The sequence below is a fragment of the Ictidomys tridecemlineatus genome, unplaced genomic scaffold, assembly GCF_052094955.1.
Source record: "Ictidomys tridecemlineatus isolate mIctTri1 unplaced genomic scaffold, mIctTri1.hap1 Scaffold_208, whole genome shotgun sequence".
In the NCBI taxonomy this organism is placed as follows: Eukaryota; Metazoa; Chordata; class Mammalia; order Rodentia; family Sciuridae; genus Ictidomys; species Ictidomys tridecemlineatus.
In genome coordinates, this window is record NW_027521785.1 from 76,692 (window position 1) to 95,237 (window position 18,546).

An 18,546-nucleotide genomic window follows, 5' to 3' on the forward strand; every position below is an offset into this window, starting at 1 on the left:
TTTATATCCATTATTTGTTTCCCATCATCTACAGCAGTGATTTTTCAATATATTCCTAGAAGATTCAAGATCAACAGAATTGCCTCAGTTTCTAGGGATAAAGGCAGAGCCTCAATGTATGAGATTACCTTGTTGACCCAGTTCTTCAACCTTCAATTGGCTGCTTAATTTCTTTAAATATTTGTGCAAGTCTCTTTGTAAAAAACATTTCCCAAACTCTTTGTGTGTTGCTCCTAGATTTCTATTCAGACTTAATTTACTAAATGAAACATTTCTTATTCAGTACATTGGATTCAGAAATGCTTGTGAATATGAATGAATGTGAAAATATGTAGGTATATGTACATGGAAGAACCCTAATTCACCCACCTATAGAAAATATACATGAAATTGCTATGAACCAATCTATATTCATTTAGAAAGCTTAGCATTAAATCTTAACATATAGGTATATATTCACAAAATATAAAGTTATATATAACATACATATATTTATATGTAAGATCATAGGTATCAAGGAATTGAGAATCCCTGAAGTTTCTTTTTTTGACCACACCTTTATTCTTTTTTGATAATATCCTGTTATCCACACAGAATAAGAAAACACAAAGAGGAGAAATTGTTGCAATTTTATTTCATATTTTAAAATTATTTGTCTCATATGCTTCAGTCATAAAGTGAACATAAATAAAGATACATATAGGTGCTTTAAACACTGACAAAATCTATAACAATATATATTTTCAAATCAAATTTCCTATTTTTACAATACAACGAAAAACTAAGTTCATAAAAAGATTACATACAAAAATATAATAGTATATTAGTTCATTCTCTGAATATATGGCTCTGAAGGTAGGTTAAAATATTCACTTCACTTGAAAAAAATCCAGACACTATACTGCATGTAGATTTAAGTTAAGTATAGTCTTCCTTCCGTTAACAGTTTATTCAGTGTGAATCACAGAAGATCCATGAAGGGTCATCACTTAAGAAACTCTCCTTAGGATCACAATCAAAATTGAAAGCCTGGTTGAGAAGCATGGAAATGCCGGCTCTTGATACAATGAGGAGACATGAGTATTTGGAACTCTGGTACCACTCTGGCTCTTAACTAAACTCCTCAGTAACCTCAGGGCAAGTAGTACTTCCCTCTGATAAGAGAGAAGTCCTTACTGCTGAGAACACTGGGTCTCCGGAGTGGATTTGGAGGACACGTATACAATAGGGTGTGATTTCTTACAAGGTTCTTTTTCCAATTTGCTTGCAGGTTCTTTCCTTTCATTAACGTCTGTTTGAAGCATTGACTCAGCGGCTAACCTACAGGCATTAAAGCATTCACTCTGAATTCAAATGTAGTTAAGGAAAAAAAATAGAGAAACAAACCCATAATATATTGAGTCTCTAAGGAGGAATGGTGCTATTTTTTTTAATAAGAAAAATATTAGTCGACTCCAGTACCATTAAAATACTAAATGACTCTCGAAATGAATTATTCTTATCAATAGACTTGATTTTTAAATGTCTAGTAAATATGTTAAGGTTGATAAAAAAGGCCTGTTAAGGCCTAGATTAAAGAATTAAATCTGATGAGATATCTATCATGATAAGTACACATAACACAAAAATTGAAATGCTGGAGCAGTATTTTAAAGATAACATGACACACAAGAGGCCCATGCACAAGATGAAAACACCATGGGATCCTGGCTGCACAGATGTCTGTCTCAGACAATGAAAACACACTCAAACTGAGTTTCAACTAGGAGAATAGTTAAAGGAAAATATAAACAGTGGGGAGATAATAAAATAGGCCTGCGAACACTTTAAAGAAGCGCATCAATTAAATTTATAAAGCATGCAACAGTGAAGTTTCAAATAAAAGCCACTTGTTATAAAATCATCTTCAGATTGTGTATCTAAGTTAAGCATGCAAGACACAAGGTTGGAAATGTCTGCAGTGAGCAGATGGACTCACACACATGCAAAAAAAATAAATAAATAAAAATAAAGTGTTTTGTGGTATTTTATTTGTTTTTGTTTAACTAGCAAGGCAAATAGTTTCCAATATGCAATTTGAGTCAAACAATTTAATTAGATACATTGAAGCAATATTTTTTTCAAGCACAAAAAAGCAGAAGAAGAAATGAAGGCAACATAGCTGGCAAGATATGCACTGATCGGTTCTGGAAATCCACCTCTGGAAGACCATACAGGCCACACACACACCCACACCGTGAGCCACGCAAACCCGCACTGGCCATATGCACACTCCCACAGTGAGCAACACACACACATGCACGGCCTGCAGAACAGTTAACACTATGGGTACTGTCAGGTAGCATCCATTTGTCATTTCCTCAAGAATATCAAGCTCTTATTTTATGTGACTTACAACATTATAAAAAAACTCAAGGAAGGAAATAATTAATTAGTTTTCCTTACAATAACAACAGCATCTTGAGTTTTATCATTGTTGAGTACATTTAGAAGCACTGAAAATTTAAAGAAAAATCAGATAAAACATACAAGGAAGTTCTTTTACATACGATGGACTGTTTTACTTTTTCGATCAAATGCACACAGAAAATGCCTGACTCTGTTCCCTTCTTTCTAATAACAAAGTAGCCCTAGTAGCACCTTAAAAACCTCACTTCATTGGAGACAACCCAAGCTGGCTACTTTCACAGAAACAAGTTTGAATTTTACATGTCTAAAAATATTTATTTTTAATATACCTGCCATTGCATTACACAACCTTCATCTTGATTTCCCCTCCATTTCCCTCACTCACTTCTGTTTATCCTACCCAGATCCTGCTGTGCATGCCCAGTACTCCAGCTGCAGCCAGTTACATCCTCTTCCCTCTGTTCACTTGCTCTTACCTTCTCACTTCTATTTCTTTTAAAGGACAAGGCCCTTCAACTGGTCCTTCAGATACACATATCTGACACTTTCTCTTTTAAGTCACAAATTCAATTATGCAGAAATTGGAGGCTTTGATGTTTTAGAAAAAATGGAAACAAATTACCTTGGATATTTAAAAATGTCAAAATAATTAAAAGTAATGTCTGCAGGACTGGTATAAACATCATCAAAAGCCATAGAAAACTTCACCTACATTTTCTTAACTAAACTGTCTTCACACTACTGTAAAACCTTTGAGAAGGTAAGTTGATTGTTCCTTCATGGCTACTCCTTTACCAGGAGAAAAGTAATAGCACATTTATTCAAACCAACAAGAGAGATGTGTGGCTTTCTAATGACTCCCTTCTTCAGGAGTCCTTTCCCCTTGCAATCATTTTTGTCTTTCTCAAAGTTTTAGAGAAGTTGAAGGCAAGCAGATGAAACTAGGGGATTAGACTGCATGCAATATTGAGAAGACAGATAAAGAGACAAAGAGCATAGCTCATGCAGCGAGAAGGGAGAGAAAGGGAGGGCTGCTGGCTGACATGAAAAGAGGACACTGACCTGAGAGAGCCAGGCATGTTCTCACTTTTTTCACTTAAGGCTTGAGCAAGCTTCACACATTTGTTCTCCTTCTTTGGCTGCTGCACATCCACGGGCAGATTTTTGTGAGGAGAGAGAGGGGCAGTGGGAGTGTTTGCAGATACTGACTTTTCTAACTGCAAGTCACCTTCTGAAGGGTTAGGACAGGACTGTGTCTCCTTGTGAGGTGGGAATCTAGAAGTTCCTTCCCAGGCAGCACCACTGGACATTCGTCTTCAGCAGGGGTCAAATCCAGAGGTAGCACCTCCCACCTCTTTTTGAGTATAGGAACTTTGATTTTCTCTGAGAATGAAAACCATTAGAAAAATCCAGTCAATAAACAAAAGACAGACCAAGGGAGAGCGGTTATACATAAAGTCTTTTCCTTTTTTCTATTCTTTCAAAATCCACTCATCACCTCACTGAAATCTATTTCTTTTTCTTTCTTTTTCATAGACTGCATTAATAAAAGCTTTTATAGATTATTTTGAGCATAAATTTTTCCTTGGGAACTCAATACAGGAATTCTAGGAATGAATAAAATGTTCTTTTGTGGTATTTTGATAAAAAATTCTAAGGGGAGATGGTTCCTAAGGGTGACCTTGGTGCCATGGAGATAAAGATGCAGTGGCAAACAGTCAGGGAGTTTAGGGTCAAGTCTGGCACTTAGCAGCTGGATGACCTTAGGAAAGTATTTAATCATCCTACATTTTAAGGTTTCTAAATCTGCAAAATGCAGATTAAAAATACTTACTTTGCTTTGTCTGTTACAAGGATTAAATGAAAAGAACAGGTCAAACTCTAAATATTGGATATCCCTTGCTGCTCCTCTGAAACCCAGATCATCTGGATTTACTAACCATCCTCCTGTCCCTTTGCTGTGTTCAGTTCAGCACACTACCCCTGAAATTCCAAATGGGTAATTTTTACTCACAGGAGCTTACTAGGATCAGGGAAGAGAAAAAGGACAAAAGAAAGAGAAGTCTTTTAAAACAATATAAAAAACTTCTCATTGTTTACATTTTCCCCACTATTGACCACAATGAACAGAGTTCAGCCTGTCAACAGGGGGGGGCAAAAACCCGTTGAGAATCCTTAACCTAAAACATGTTGACAATACCTTTTGGGGAGGGGAGGGAGTTAGGACCATCACATTCATAGACTTCTTTACATTTGCCCTTTTATTTTAAAATTTATACATAGTAAAGTTCATTTTTTGTAGTATACAAGAGGCAGAGGGTGTATTGGGCTATTTTTTCTCGGTGATGTGACTTGCTCTAATAACTGTCCAAACATTTTTCCTTAAAGGCTAGAACTGTAAGAGAAGAGGTCGGGTAGAAATCTCCAGTGATAAATCCCCTACAGAACGACCAAGCTAAATAACTATATGCCACAAAAATACATTCACAAGAACTAAGAAAACTAGAAAAGGTAAGTTAGACTGTGAATCCCACAAGGGGAAAGGTTCCCTGTTACTGCAACACTTTGTCCCCAAGCTTTCATGGTACCACCTGCAGAAAGCCCCCAGAACTCAGTGTATATACTAAAAAAAAGTAAGCAAAAAAAAAAAAGATATTTGACTTCCTCACCACCAGAGTCCCTCTGTGGGAGTCTCACTGCATGGGCTCACAGCAAGCACTGAGAATACTCCATGGGATGCTCCTGAGACCAGCTAGAATGAAGGAGAAGTAGGGCTCGAACTAGCACACAAAACTTGGCACTGGCCCTCCATCCCTGCCAGAGGAGACATGCTAGCAGACAGAATGTTTAGAAATGTTTACTGCTGGAGGAGGGGTTCATAGATCCTCTGGACTCAAGAGCCTGACTGGCTCTCCCACATGCCTTGAGTGTACTCCATGAATCTCCCATGGGTCCATCCAGGTTGGAAACTGCACTAGCAGCAGAGTTGTCAAAAAACCTGCATCTAACCTGAGCTCAGGGTGCCCTCTAATGCTGAAATGGAATACCATAGGCAGTCTGCTAAAAATGTCTAAACAAGCCTACTGGAGTAGAATAGTCACAAACAAGTCCAGATTGGAAAAAAAAAAAAAAAGAGATACCTAATTCATCAATGAAGAGACAAAGATATATGTTACAATAACTAAGAAGAGCCAAGGAAAGATGTCTTTATCAAATAGACAAAACATATTGCCAAAGATAAACCCAAAAGACATTCATATGCATGATTTGGCAGACAAAGAATTTAAAATATCTGGTTTAAAAAAAAACTCAAGAAACTTCAAGAAAACAAAGGACCAATTAAGAAAAATTTATAAGGAGACATTTAACAGATTGAAATAATTTTAAAAAATCAAATTCTGGAGCTGATAAATAAATGAAATAAAAAAGCCAATGGTGGGCATTAATAGCAGAACTGATCAAGAAGAGGAAAGAATTGGTGAGCTTGATAACAGGCTATTTGAAAACAGAGGAGAAAAAAGAATGTGAAAGAATGAAGAAAATTCATGAGATCTCTGGGACACCATTAAAACAGCAAATCTATGTCATTGGTGTCCAAGAGGATCTAGAGAATGACAAAAGGTTAGAATTAAGTTTATCCAAATCTAAGATACAAACACCCAATTACAGGATAATCAAAGGTTGCCAATCAGATTCAACCCAAATAACTCTCAAAGGTCAAAGACAAAGAGGACTATGAAAGCAGCAAGAGGAAAGAAAGAAGAAAGTGACACAGAAGGGAATTCTAATATGACTGGTGGACTTCTCAGCAAAAACCCAAAGGACATAAGGGAATGAGATGATATCCAAACTGCTGAAGGAAAAACATCTGCCAACCAAGAATAATGTACCCACCAAAGCTTCTTCAGAAGTAAAGGGAAGACAGACCTTCCCAGACAAAACCTGAATGCACTCATGGCAACAGACTATCTTACAAGAAAGGCTGAAGGGAGTTCTTCAAATGCAAAGAGAAAAAAAAGATGAAAATGTCTAATATGAAAACATCTGAAGGTATAAAAACCCACAGGTAAAAGTGAGCATTCAGATACATCCAAAATAACACGGGAATTAGGGGATGTAAACCATTTATATCCTTAGTAAGAAGCCTAAAGGACAAAACTAATACAAATACAGTAATCTGCTAAGGGATATGTAATATAAAAAGATGTAAATTTTAACATCAAAAACTCAAAATATGGGAGAGAAATGGAGTTGAAGAGTAGAAGCCTTTTTTTCTTTTTTGCTTTTGAAATTAAGTTGTTGCAGCTCAAAATAACCTGTTGTAATTATAAGATGTTCTGTGAAAGCCTCATGGTAACCACAGAGCAAAAACCTTAAATAGATACACTGAAAATAAAAAAAACATGGGATCAAAACATGCTGATAGGAAAAAAAAAATCACTTAACAAAGGAAGACAGGAAGATAAGAACAAAGATGTACAAAACAACCAGAAAACAAGTAATTACATGACAGTACCCAAATCTGACTCTGCTGCCTACAAGACACTCACTTGTAAGGAATAGATAGATTGTGAACAAATGGAAAAAGATATTCCATTGAAATGGAAACCAAAAGAGAGTAGGAGTGGTTATACTTAAATAAAATATGCTTCAAGTCAAAAACTAAGGAGACAAGGCCATTACAGAACAAAAAAAGAGTATACAACAATTGTAAATATGTCTAAATACATAAAGCAAGCATTATTAAATGTAGATCGATAGGCAGCAATTTTTTTGTGGTGATAAGGTACTTTAACAGCCCACTTCTAGCAATGGAAGAGCATCTAGCCAGAAAACTAGCAGAGAAACATCAGATTTTAAACTGTACTCTAGACCAAATGGAGCTAACAGAAGTTACAGACCTTTCCATGCACCAGCTGCAGCACATTCCTCTCAACTGCACATGAAATGTTCTCAAGGGTATCATGTCAGGCCACAAAAGAGAACATCAGAAACTGTACAAAGATGTAAAAATTAAACATACTTAGAAGCAACCAATAAGTCAATGAGGAAATTAAAAGATAAATTTAAATATTTCTTTTCACAAGTAAAAATGAAAATATACCAAATATGCCAAAACTTTATGCTTTCAGCAAAAGCAATTCTAAGAAGGAAGTTTATAGCAATAAACTCCTACTTCAAAAAAAGAAGGAAGAGAACAGCTTAGTGGTGGAGTGCTTGCCTAGCACGTAAGATGCACTGGGTTCAATCCTCAGCCCTGCATATAAACAAAATAAAGGTTCAAAAAAAATTTAAAATTTTTTTAAAAAAAGAAGAAAGATCTCAATGTCTCATCTCAATAAACTAGAAAAAAATAAGAAAAAAAAAAGACCAAAATTAGTAGAAGGAAGAAATGGTAAGGATCAGAGCACAAATAACCAAAATAGAGGAAAAAAGAAAATAAAAGATAAATGAATAATTGGTTTTTGAAAAGATAAACAAAATGAATAAATCTTTAGCCAGACCAAAAAAAAAAAAAAAAAAACTCAAATAAATTTTAAAAAATCAGAGGTGAAAAGGGAAACCTTAACTGACCTCACAGAAACAAAGAATTTTAAGAACTAGTAAATACAAACAAATTGGAAAACCTGAAAATAAAAAATTCTGGAAAGCAGAAGGCAACAGAATATCAAAATAATTAAATATCATGATCAAATGGAATTCACCCTAGGATCAAAGAATGGCTTAAAATACAAATCAACAAGCTGATATATCACATTTCAGACAAAAGGGCAAACACCATAGGACCATTTCAATAGAAAAAAATTGATAAAACTTAACATCCTTTTTTGATAAAAACTCTAAATAAATTAGGCATAGAAGAAACACATCTCAGTATATTAAAGGCCATAGATGATAAACCCACAGATATCATACTCAACAGGGTCAAAATCAAAGTGTTTCCTTTAGGATCTGGAACAAGACAAGGATGCCACCAGCATTCACTGTTATGACTCAACACAGAACTTGAAGTCCTAGCCAGAGAAATTAGATAAAAGGAAGAAATAATAGGCAGCCGAATTGTAAAGGAAACCGTCCCTGTTTTCAGATAATACAATCTTTTACAGAAAATTCTGAATACTCTACTTAAAAACTATTAGAACTAATAAATACAGTAAAGATATAAGATACTAAAGCCAATATATAAAAGTCAGTAGTGTTTCCATTCAAAAATAGCAAATTATCTGAAAAAGAAATAAGGAAAGTAATCCCATTCATAAAAGCTATGGTTTTTTAAAAAAAGTGAAATAAAATACCTAGGAAAAATTTAATCAAGGAGATGAATGAGCTCTATAGTGAAAACCATATAACACTGGTGAAAATTGAAAAGACAGAAAAACATGGCAAGATATCTCATATTCATGAACTAGAAGAATTAATATTGTTAAAATATTCATTCTACCCAAAGCAATCTACAAATTCAATGCAATCCTCATCAAAATTCCATAATTTTCTTTACAGAATAAGAAAAAAATAATCCTAACCTGTCTTAAACAATAAAATTTCAAATAGTCAAAGAGCAGAAAGAACAAAACTGGAACAATCCTAGTACCTGACTTCAAAATATACTACAGTGCTAAACTGACCAAAATAGCATGATACGGGCACAAAAACAGTGAAGAGAGCAATGGAGCTCAGAACACATACTGGGGAAAGGACAGTCCTTTAATAAATGGTCCTGAGAAAACTGGATCTCCACATGTAGAACCATGAATATTCATTATTTCTTCATTGAGAACATTCTCAACTTCTACAAAATCAACCTTTTTTAAATTTCACAGATGAATAGGATCATGTAGTATTTGTCTTTTTGTGCCAGACTTCTCTCTTATCATATACAAAAATCAACTAAAAACTATAAAATTACTTGAAGAAAACATAGGGAAATGCTACATGACCTCGGTCTGGGCAAATGTTTTTTAGACAATCCCTTAAAAGCAAGAGAAACAAAAGCAAAAACAAGCAAACCAGATAATATCAAACTAAAAGTTTCTATAGCAAGGAATACAATAAACAAAGTGAAGAAAAACTACAGAATAGAAGAAACTGCTTGCAAATTATACAGCTGACAAAGCATTACTATGTAGTATCTATAAGGAACTAAAAGAACTCAATAGCAAAAACCCTTAATATAATCTGATTTTAAATATGGGCAAAAGACCTGAACAGACATTTTTCTAAAGAATACAGAGGTTTACGAAAAAATTCTCAACACCACTAAATCACTAAACATCAGGAAAAATGCAAATTAAAACCACAATGAGAAACTATTTCACCCAAGTTAGAATAACTATTATCTAAAAAAAAAAAAAAAAAAAAAAAAGAAATTCTGGTGAGGATATGGAGAATGGAGAACTCTCATATACTGTGAGTGGATCTATAAATTAGTAGTCATTATGGAAAATAGTATGGAAGTTTCTCAAAAATTAAAAATAGAATTAACATGTGAACCAGCAATCCCAATACCAAGTGTTTGTGTGTGTGTGTGTTTTTCCAGATATCTGAATTCCCATAAATGGAGAAAGAAAATGTGATATGTATAAGTAATGGAATACTATGCATTCATAAAAAAGGTATGAAATCCTGTCATTTGTGACAACTTGAATGACCTAAGGATCTTGTGTTAAATGAAATAAGTCAGGCACAAAAAGGAAAACACTACACATTCCTATTCATCTGTGGAATCCAAACCAGGTTGATTTTGTAGAAGTTGAGTGTTCTCAATGAAGAATGAATATTTAAGGTGATCATATGCTAATTACCTTCATTTAATCATTTCACAATGTATATATAAACAGAAACATAATAAATGTCCAATTATTATATGTCAATAAAAAATATAGAATTCCCAATATTTAGTTGGAACATGGCCCCTGAGAATCAAGATTGAATTTTCTCAATCTTGCCTTGCTGTGACAGCAAGGCCACATAAATCAACTCTGCTCAATGGGATACTGGCAGACAAACACAAAAGGAGTCTGAATCCTGCAATGCCTCCTAGACTTTCATCGGCGGAAGAATAATCACAAGCACTTAAACCTAAACTGTGTTTAGATCTTCTATAAATAATCTGAATTAGGATAACTTCCAACATTAGCTGCTTATTTAACTTTTTGGTATGACAATATGCTACGATTTTAAGTGGATAAGCCTCAAGTGACAGTATGATGAAACCTAGACATCCAAAATAGCCACATATCACATTCATTCATACCTAGTTCCCTTTGAATTTTTCAGTTGTAAATTTCCCTTATTAACTACAGATTGATAACCACAAAATTGGTTTGTAATGAGATTTGCTAAAAGCTATAGTTTGAAAAAAAAATGTTGATACACTTTCTCAGTGCTACTTAGGACTTAAAAGAAAAAAACATACGAAACTTGCATACCTTCAGGTTCATACTTCAGCTTTAATTCATCTAGCTTAGCTCTCAGTTTCATATTTTCACTTTCTGCAAGCTGAAGGCATCTTTCATTTGCAAAAAGTTTTTGCTCGATATGCAGGGTTCCGCTGGCTCTCAAACAGTGCTTTCCTCTGCTGTATGGCAATTCACTTTTGCTGCTTTCATTTTCTTTGCTACAGTAACAGAAAAGAAGAACCAAGGAATGTTAATATATAATTTTGTGAATAACTTAGTGGGATGAATCTCTAATTTTATATTTGAACACTTGGTTAAAAATATATTTCTTTGGGATTTCTAGTAACAAAGAAACAACAAATAATTAAAGTTTAACAATAGCATCCCCCGCTGCCAAAATTCATACATTATTCCAAGGTGATTCATGCATAAATTCCCTTTAAGTTATGAGATACTTATTCTTGAGAAATTTGGATTATAAGAATATTTTCTACATGAAAGTCCTTTTTACTTACCAATCTAAAAAGCTAAACACAAATTATTTACTGAAAGTATTCTTCAGTAATTAGTAATTATTAAATCTTGCATAAAACTCATGTATTACACAAAGACATGTTATTGACTTTCTTTTCTATGGAAATTTCTTTTGGCAATTTGAACTTAAAAATTTGTTATTATTTGAATACCATCTATTAAAATAAATAAAAAGTCTTTAACTTCCATCTGCCAACCCAGACACCTACTTTAAGTTCTCAAGCTTTAGCTGAAGTAAATCTGTATAATAGGTGTTATCTTCCAGAGCACCAGAGTTGCCTGAAGGTTTTAAATCCATACTTTCATATAAATTCTAAAGAAAGAAAAAATTCTTATTACTTACATAACAAATTAGGTTACTGTATGCTTATTAACAGTGGCAGCAGCCACATGTTAATCTCTCATCCTTTGACAAATACTCTTCAAAGATCCACCCACTTACCTGAGTGCAGTAGGTACAAGAACCACCAGTCCTTCCTCAGGTAAGAAAAGTGGCTCAAGGTACTACCGGCAAGTAAATCAAGAGCTAGATTCTGAATCCAGATCTAACTCGCACTCATATCTCTGAGTCCCAACTATACCTGTCTTAGGATTTCACTCTCCTGGCTTTTAGAATGAGAGAAGCAAATGCTTTTGGGGTTGAATTCTGGTATGACAAAGCTATACAATGGAAAAATACGAAAAAAGAGAGGAGATTCTTGAGGTTATTTTTGGTATCCACGCTTTAAATATTCTGATTTACTCTTTGAATATTTTCTTTACTGGAAAAAAAGCAGATGTTTAAAAACTTGCAAAGAATTTCAGAGATTGCACTTTTTAAAATCCTCCTAATTTAAGGTCACAATTTTCAAAGCACAAAGCCCCAGGGATAGACTACATATACCTGCCAAGTGACACACTGCAAATTTAGCTAAAAGTATAATACTTTTAATAGTTTTTAGAAGAAACAGAGATAAAGTCATATAAACAAATTTTTCTTCAAAAATGTCAAAATAAAGAAAGAGAAACTGTTCCAGATTAAGGAAGATTGAAGAGACTTCATGGTAAAACATGCAACCTTGGATTAGGCCCTAGAATTGAAAACACTAGATTTTTTTTTCTTTTAATATTTGCTAAGGGTATGTTTTCATCAGCTATTTTTTTTTTTTTGTCTCGGTGACCAAAAGATCTAACAAGAACAATGTAAGGAGAAGTTTACTTGGGGTTCATGGTTTCAGGTCTCAATCCACAGATGGCCAACTCTATTGCTCTGGGCCCAAGGTGAGGTAGAATATCATAGTGAAAGGGGGAGGGGAGGACAGTAGCTTAGAGGGGGGAGGAAATAGCTTAGAAAATGGTAATCAGGAAGCAGAGAGAGAGAGAGAGCTCTCTGCTCACCAGGGACAAAATTCCAGTCACTCCTCCAGTAACTTAACTCCTCTAGTCACACTCTACCTGCCTAAAGTTACTACTCAGTTAATCCATTTAAGTGGATCAATCCACAGATCAGGTTAAAGCTCTCATAATCCAAACATTTCTCCTCTAAAAATTCTTGCACTAACACAATAGCTTTTGAAGGACAGCAGAAGTCAAATCACATAGGGATGTATAAACCCTCAGACTGTCTTTTGTAAATACAATTGAAAGCCTTATGCAGATTGAGAAAGGAAATGACATGATCTCTTGTGCTTTTCCATGAGAAAGAATGATTCTACATTGAGAAAGAATGATCTGAATGGCAATGATGGAGCAGGCAATCTGGTTAGAAGGCTGGGAGAAAGAAGACAGTGGCCTAGATAGATGTTTTATAAATCATGTCCCTAAGAATTTGTGGACTAAATGTGAGACTTCTAGATCTTTGGGTCAAGCAACTGAATGTCATTCAATTTACTAAATAAATAAACTAAAGACAGAGAATGTTTGATTAGTAGACAGGGAATTAAATATTCTGTTTGTTTATATCAAGTTTGAGATACTCTTAAGTGGGCAATTGAATACATTAATTAAGAGTTCAAGGGAGGACTATTGCTCCTCCCTTGAACTCTTAATTAATTGTTAATTAAACAGTTTAGGTCACTAAACTACTGGGGGCATTTAAATGATATTCAAAGCTCCAAAATAAGTGAGGTCACCTATGAAGAGTGTGGACAAACAAAACTTAGTGATAAATATGGTAGGTAAATTGTGGTAGAAAGAGTAAACATAATTGAAACTCAGAAGACACTGCTTTGGAAAGAATATCAGGAATTCATTAACTTATTCACCTTTAATGAAAATGGCATAGATAGGAAATTAGATCTTCAGAAAATAAAATAATTACTGCTAGACAAAATAAACCTTCAATAGCTAAGCACACCCTCACAAACAGAGGAATCCATAGTCTTACCTCAGTCATGGTCATCATTTCATTACGACATTTATCTAATTGATTTTGCAATTCACTTTGGCTCTCCAATAGTTGTAAACCATACTGTGCAGCTTTTAGTCGCTCTTTTTCATCCTCTTTGAGCTTGCTTCGAAGATCTGCAATATCTGCCTCCATGTTCTTTTCCTGTTTTTAGACTATTATAAATAGAAGAAATACAATTTTTTGAGCTTAAACAAAAAAGCCCCCTACAATAAAACCAATAATAAAGGAACCATGTATCCCCAGTGCTACTATCATATAAAAACATAATATTGAGATTTTATTCCTGACTTGTAAGGAGTCAAATTTGCATTCTTGTTCTAAGAGCAAAAATTGTTCTGATAATTTTTTTACTTGAGTTGAGACCAAACCAAAAAGAACAGAAAAAAAGAATACACTCAATTGTGCTCCTAAGAAACTCAACATTAGGAAACTATTCAATTGTTCAATTGTTATATGTTAAATGTCCATAATTACTAAGGTAGAATTAGTCTCATAATTGTGTTACTGTCAAAATAATCAAAGTAAAAAGAGAGCAATGACAGAAACCAAGAAACTTTATGGTATACATGCATGACTGCTACTTAAGAGTATAAAAAGACAGTTTTAAATCAGACTCACAAGATAAAGTAAAGAATATCCTGTCTTATTTTTTATAGTAGTACTACTTTGCTTAATGTATTTGTTTCATTGGAAACAGATTCACAGTATTTTTCTAATTACTCTTAACAGAGTATGTAAAATAGAAACTATGTTCAGAGCAATTTCCAGGCTAAGCCTTACAAGTTTATACATAGGATAACTGTACTTTAACTTAACCTCATTTATTGTCCCTTCCTCTTTGGCCCTAGTCCCTTTAAGCCAAACTGAAACTGGACTTTGCTTTCATAGAGCATCAGATGATTCCCTATGTCTTAATTTTATAGAATCATGCATTTAACAAACATTTACTGAATGCCCCATTAGCTAGGCTTCATTCTGGGCACTTCAGATCATTATGGCGTAAAACTGGCAAAGTTACTCATTCATTAAACTTACATTCCAAGAGGGGAAAATAATAAGTAACAGCATAAAAATTAAATACATTAGAAAATAGAATTGGAAGAAAAACAAAAGCTCAAAAGAGATAGGTGGTGTAAATAGGAGGCAAAAGATGGGAAATAGGTATGCATCATTGTGTGGAAGAAATGTTCGAGGCAGATGGGAAACCCTAATATGGAAAAAGAGTCCAAGATATGAGCTAGAATTTACGTCACAGATAATAAAGGAGCCGGCAGATCAGTCCATTATAAAGAGTTTGGCTTCTAGCGTGTGTAAAATGGGAAGTCACTTCAAAGTCTGAAGTAGACAATTTGGTAAAATTTAAGAGAATCATTTCACTGCTGTGTTGAATAGTTAGGATGAAAAAAAATTGGAAGCAGAGAGACCATCTGAGATAATGCCTCATGCTAGGTGGTGGCATAGTAGGTGAGAAATGCCCAGATTCTACCTATATTTTAAAGGTAAAGCCAACATGATTTTCTTATATATGGAATATAGCAAAATAAAAAATGCCTTTAAAAAGTAAAAATACCTTCAAGGCTCTGCCCTGAGCAACTAGCAGAATGGAGTTGCCCTCATTTGAGATATTGATGTAAAGTTTTGGGGGGGCCAGGGGGACCAGGATTTCAAGTTTTGCATGAAAAATGTCAAGCAGGCAGCTGAATGAATATATATGTAGGAGAGGGGTATAGGCTAGAGATATAAATTTGGAAGTTATCAGCACAAGTCCTTCAGATTGAGTATCAACAGAGGATGAACATAACAAAGAGAAGAGGACGAAGGACTGAACCCTACTAGAAGGTGAGGAAAAAGATGTAAAGTATATTCAGGAGTTAACAGTGAGGTAAGGAGGAAATCAAGAGCATGTGCTGTCTTAGAAGCCAATAAACAAAGTGTATTAAGGAGGTAGGAGAGCTCATATCAAACGCTGCTGCTAAGTCAAATTGGCCACTGGATTTTGAATTTATGGAGGTCACTGGTGACCCCAAGAGAATTTTGGTGGGAAGATGGGGTAAAAGCCCACTTGAAATGAGTATGATAGAGAATGGTAGTAGATGAAAAAGTGACAGAAAATACAGTTTTGCTTCAAAAAGCAAATAGGATAGTAGCTGGAATGGAAGTAGAGACAAATTTACTTACTATTTTAAAGATACAAAACAATATGTGTGTATACCCTAGGATAAATTCATGACAGAAGATGACATAGGAGATACTGGAGAACTGCCAGAGTGATGTCCTTGACTAGAGGATGAGGTCTAATGTACTGAGAATGTAGCATGGATATCTTCTCTGAAATGAAAACAAAGCATACAATATAGATACTGATTAACTAGGGAGATATAGTAGGGAGTATATTGAAGTAAACCTAGTTGGTTTTTTGTTCATTTATGTTTTGGTAGCAGGGTATTGGGGATTGAACCCAGGGCCTGCCTGACCCATGATAGGCAAGTGCTATACCACTGAGCTACATCCCCAACCCTAGTGTGACCTTTTAAATGCCTCACTTATCACTGAATTAGAAAACAAAGTTCTTAACTGAGAATCAGTAGGTAGGAGATATAGGGTTTTATAATATGGTAAAATAGATACCATAAACTAACCAGTGCAGACTACTTTAAAATGCAAGACCTTTTCAAAACCTATATACAGTGAAGCTAGCCAGCTAACTGTTGCTTTATTAACAATAACTTATATTTGTTGGGGATTTACCACCTGCTAAAAGAAGTGCTTCAAATACATCATTTCATTTAATGCTCTTCATGAGCCCATGTTAAGCCATTATTATTATCTCCATCTATCAAAATAAAAATGAGGTTAACCTCAAGGCCTCCAATTAAGGAATACACAAGGAAGCCAAAACATTAGTTCTCATTCATTCAAAAAATTTGCTGGAATTTTATTACATGTCAGACAATGCGCTTAGTGTTGAGGATAAAATAATGATCCAAACACTAGAAAATATTTTGTCTTCTTGAATTTTATAGTACATTAGTAGAAAGGCATCAAATCAAATAACTAAACTATAATGTTACAAGTGTGATAAGTGCAAAAGGGAGAGCTGTAACTAAGGTGGTATCTAAGCCTATAACAAGAGGGAACAGTTCCCTGATTACGTGACTTTTCAGCTGAGCTCTAATGAGTGAAAAAAGAATTAATCTATCAACCTGCAAAGAGTTAACCTATCCTTTAGCCATGGATGAACTAAAACTAATATGTGCCATAAATTTTGCTTGGTATCTATGTACATTTTCTTAGCAATGTTCTCAAAGATCTCATAGTGTAGAAGAACTTACATTTTAAACATGCAATCTTAATGTGGCACAGAAAGGTTAAGTAACTTGCTCAGGGTTATCAGTCACTCAGGACCTAAATGAGATGGGAACCAGAGTCCATTTCCAAAGCCTGGTGCTCACATTTCTGTCTGGCCTCTCAAAACAGCATACAAGCCATGCGCAGTGGCTCACGCCTATAATCCCAGTGACTTGGGAGGCTGAGTCAGGAGGATCCCAAGTTCAAAGCCAGCCTTAGAAACGGCGAGTCCCTAAGCAATTCAGTGAGATCCTATCTCTAAATAAAATACAAAACAGGGCTGAGGATGTGGCTTAGTGGTTGAGGGCCCCAGAGTTCTATCTCCGGTACACCGCTCCACCCGCCCCCCCCCCAAAAAAAAAACAGCATACAAAAAACATTGGAACACAGGAAGCTCTAGAAGTCAAAGCTGCCTGGGCCCTTCCACCTCCATCCCTTACTAGTGGCACGAATTTGGACAAGTAACTTAACGCCTTGTTTCATCATCTTCAATACAAGGAGGGTAATGACCATCTTACAGGCTTATTGAGAACATTAAACATGATAATGGATGGAATACAAATAGGGCAGGGAGACACTCATGATTTAAAAGTTTCGAGTAACGTTTTAAAACAGTAAACAAAGGACAAAATTCATCTTGACGTTTTACTTGACCCAATGCATCCAAAATATCATTTCAACTCGTAATCATAATAATTGCCAGAGATACAGCTCTTGTGGGATACTACCTTTAAAATCCAGTGTATAATTTACATTTAATTCGGGTTGCCACAGTGGCTAGGGGGCCACCGTACTGGACAACGCACCTCCAGGGGCCATCAGTCTGAGGCTCCCAGCAGCCTCCTGGCCTTCCATATTTAGCCAGAGTTCCCCAGAGAAGCGAGAACGTCCAACCGAAGACTGGGGCCCGACTGGAAGCCAGCTTATAAAAATTTAGGGTTCCGGCATCGAAGGCGTTTGGCCAAAGCCTCCGCCAAGACCCAGGCCCCAGGCTTCCTCAAGCCCTGCTCCCCGCCGCCTACTGCTCCTCTCCACTCTCACTAGTCATTACCTCTGTCGTCCTCACTCCTTCCCCCAGCTGCTGGCAAGAGCTGAGAGGTCTGGGCGTCCAGATCTGTGATGCTAACCTCAGCCTGCCAGAGAGTTGCCCTCCCATTCATTTACCTAGTAGTCCTGTAAGCGCCAGGGCTTTTTGAACACAGTTCCCGCGAGAACTCTCACTTCTCACAAAAGTTCCTCTAACAGCGCGAGAAAAGCAAACGCCTAGGAGCGTTTGGCAGAAGCGCCCCGCCCACCCCCCCACCCCCCCCCCACCCCCCACCCCCCCCCCCCGCAACGACTGCACAGGTGCGAGTGGCGAGCCCTGGGCTGGCGCAGGCGCAGACCTGTCCTCTTGGCGTGTCAGTTTTACCTCAGGTGGTTTTCCAGGCTTTCCTCTAGGTGTTTGCTTAAAATTGCTATGTTTGT

At 35.7% G+C, this 18,546-nt stretch overlaps 1 pseudogene across 1 annotated transcript; it reads right to left on the minus strand.

Moving 5' to 3' along the window:
* Nucleotides 1-934: 934 nt before the first annotated feature.
* On the minus strand, nucleotides 935-18,263 carry LOC144373018 (protein Spindly-like; annotated as a pseudogene). The gene is made up of 6 exons (XR_013432823.1): nucleotides 18,131-18,263; nucleotides 13,708-13,883; nucleotides 11,552-11,655; nucleotides 10,839-11,026; nucleotides 3,472-3,792; nucleotides 935-1,320 (listed from the first exon to the last, which is right to left on the minus strand). The product of XR_013432823.1 is annotated as a protein Spindly-like (transcript).
* Between the last annotated feature and the right edge of the window lie 283 nt (nucleotides 18,264-18,546).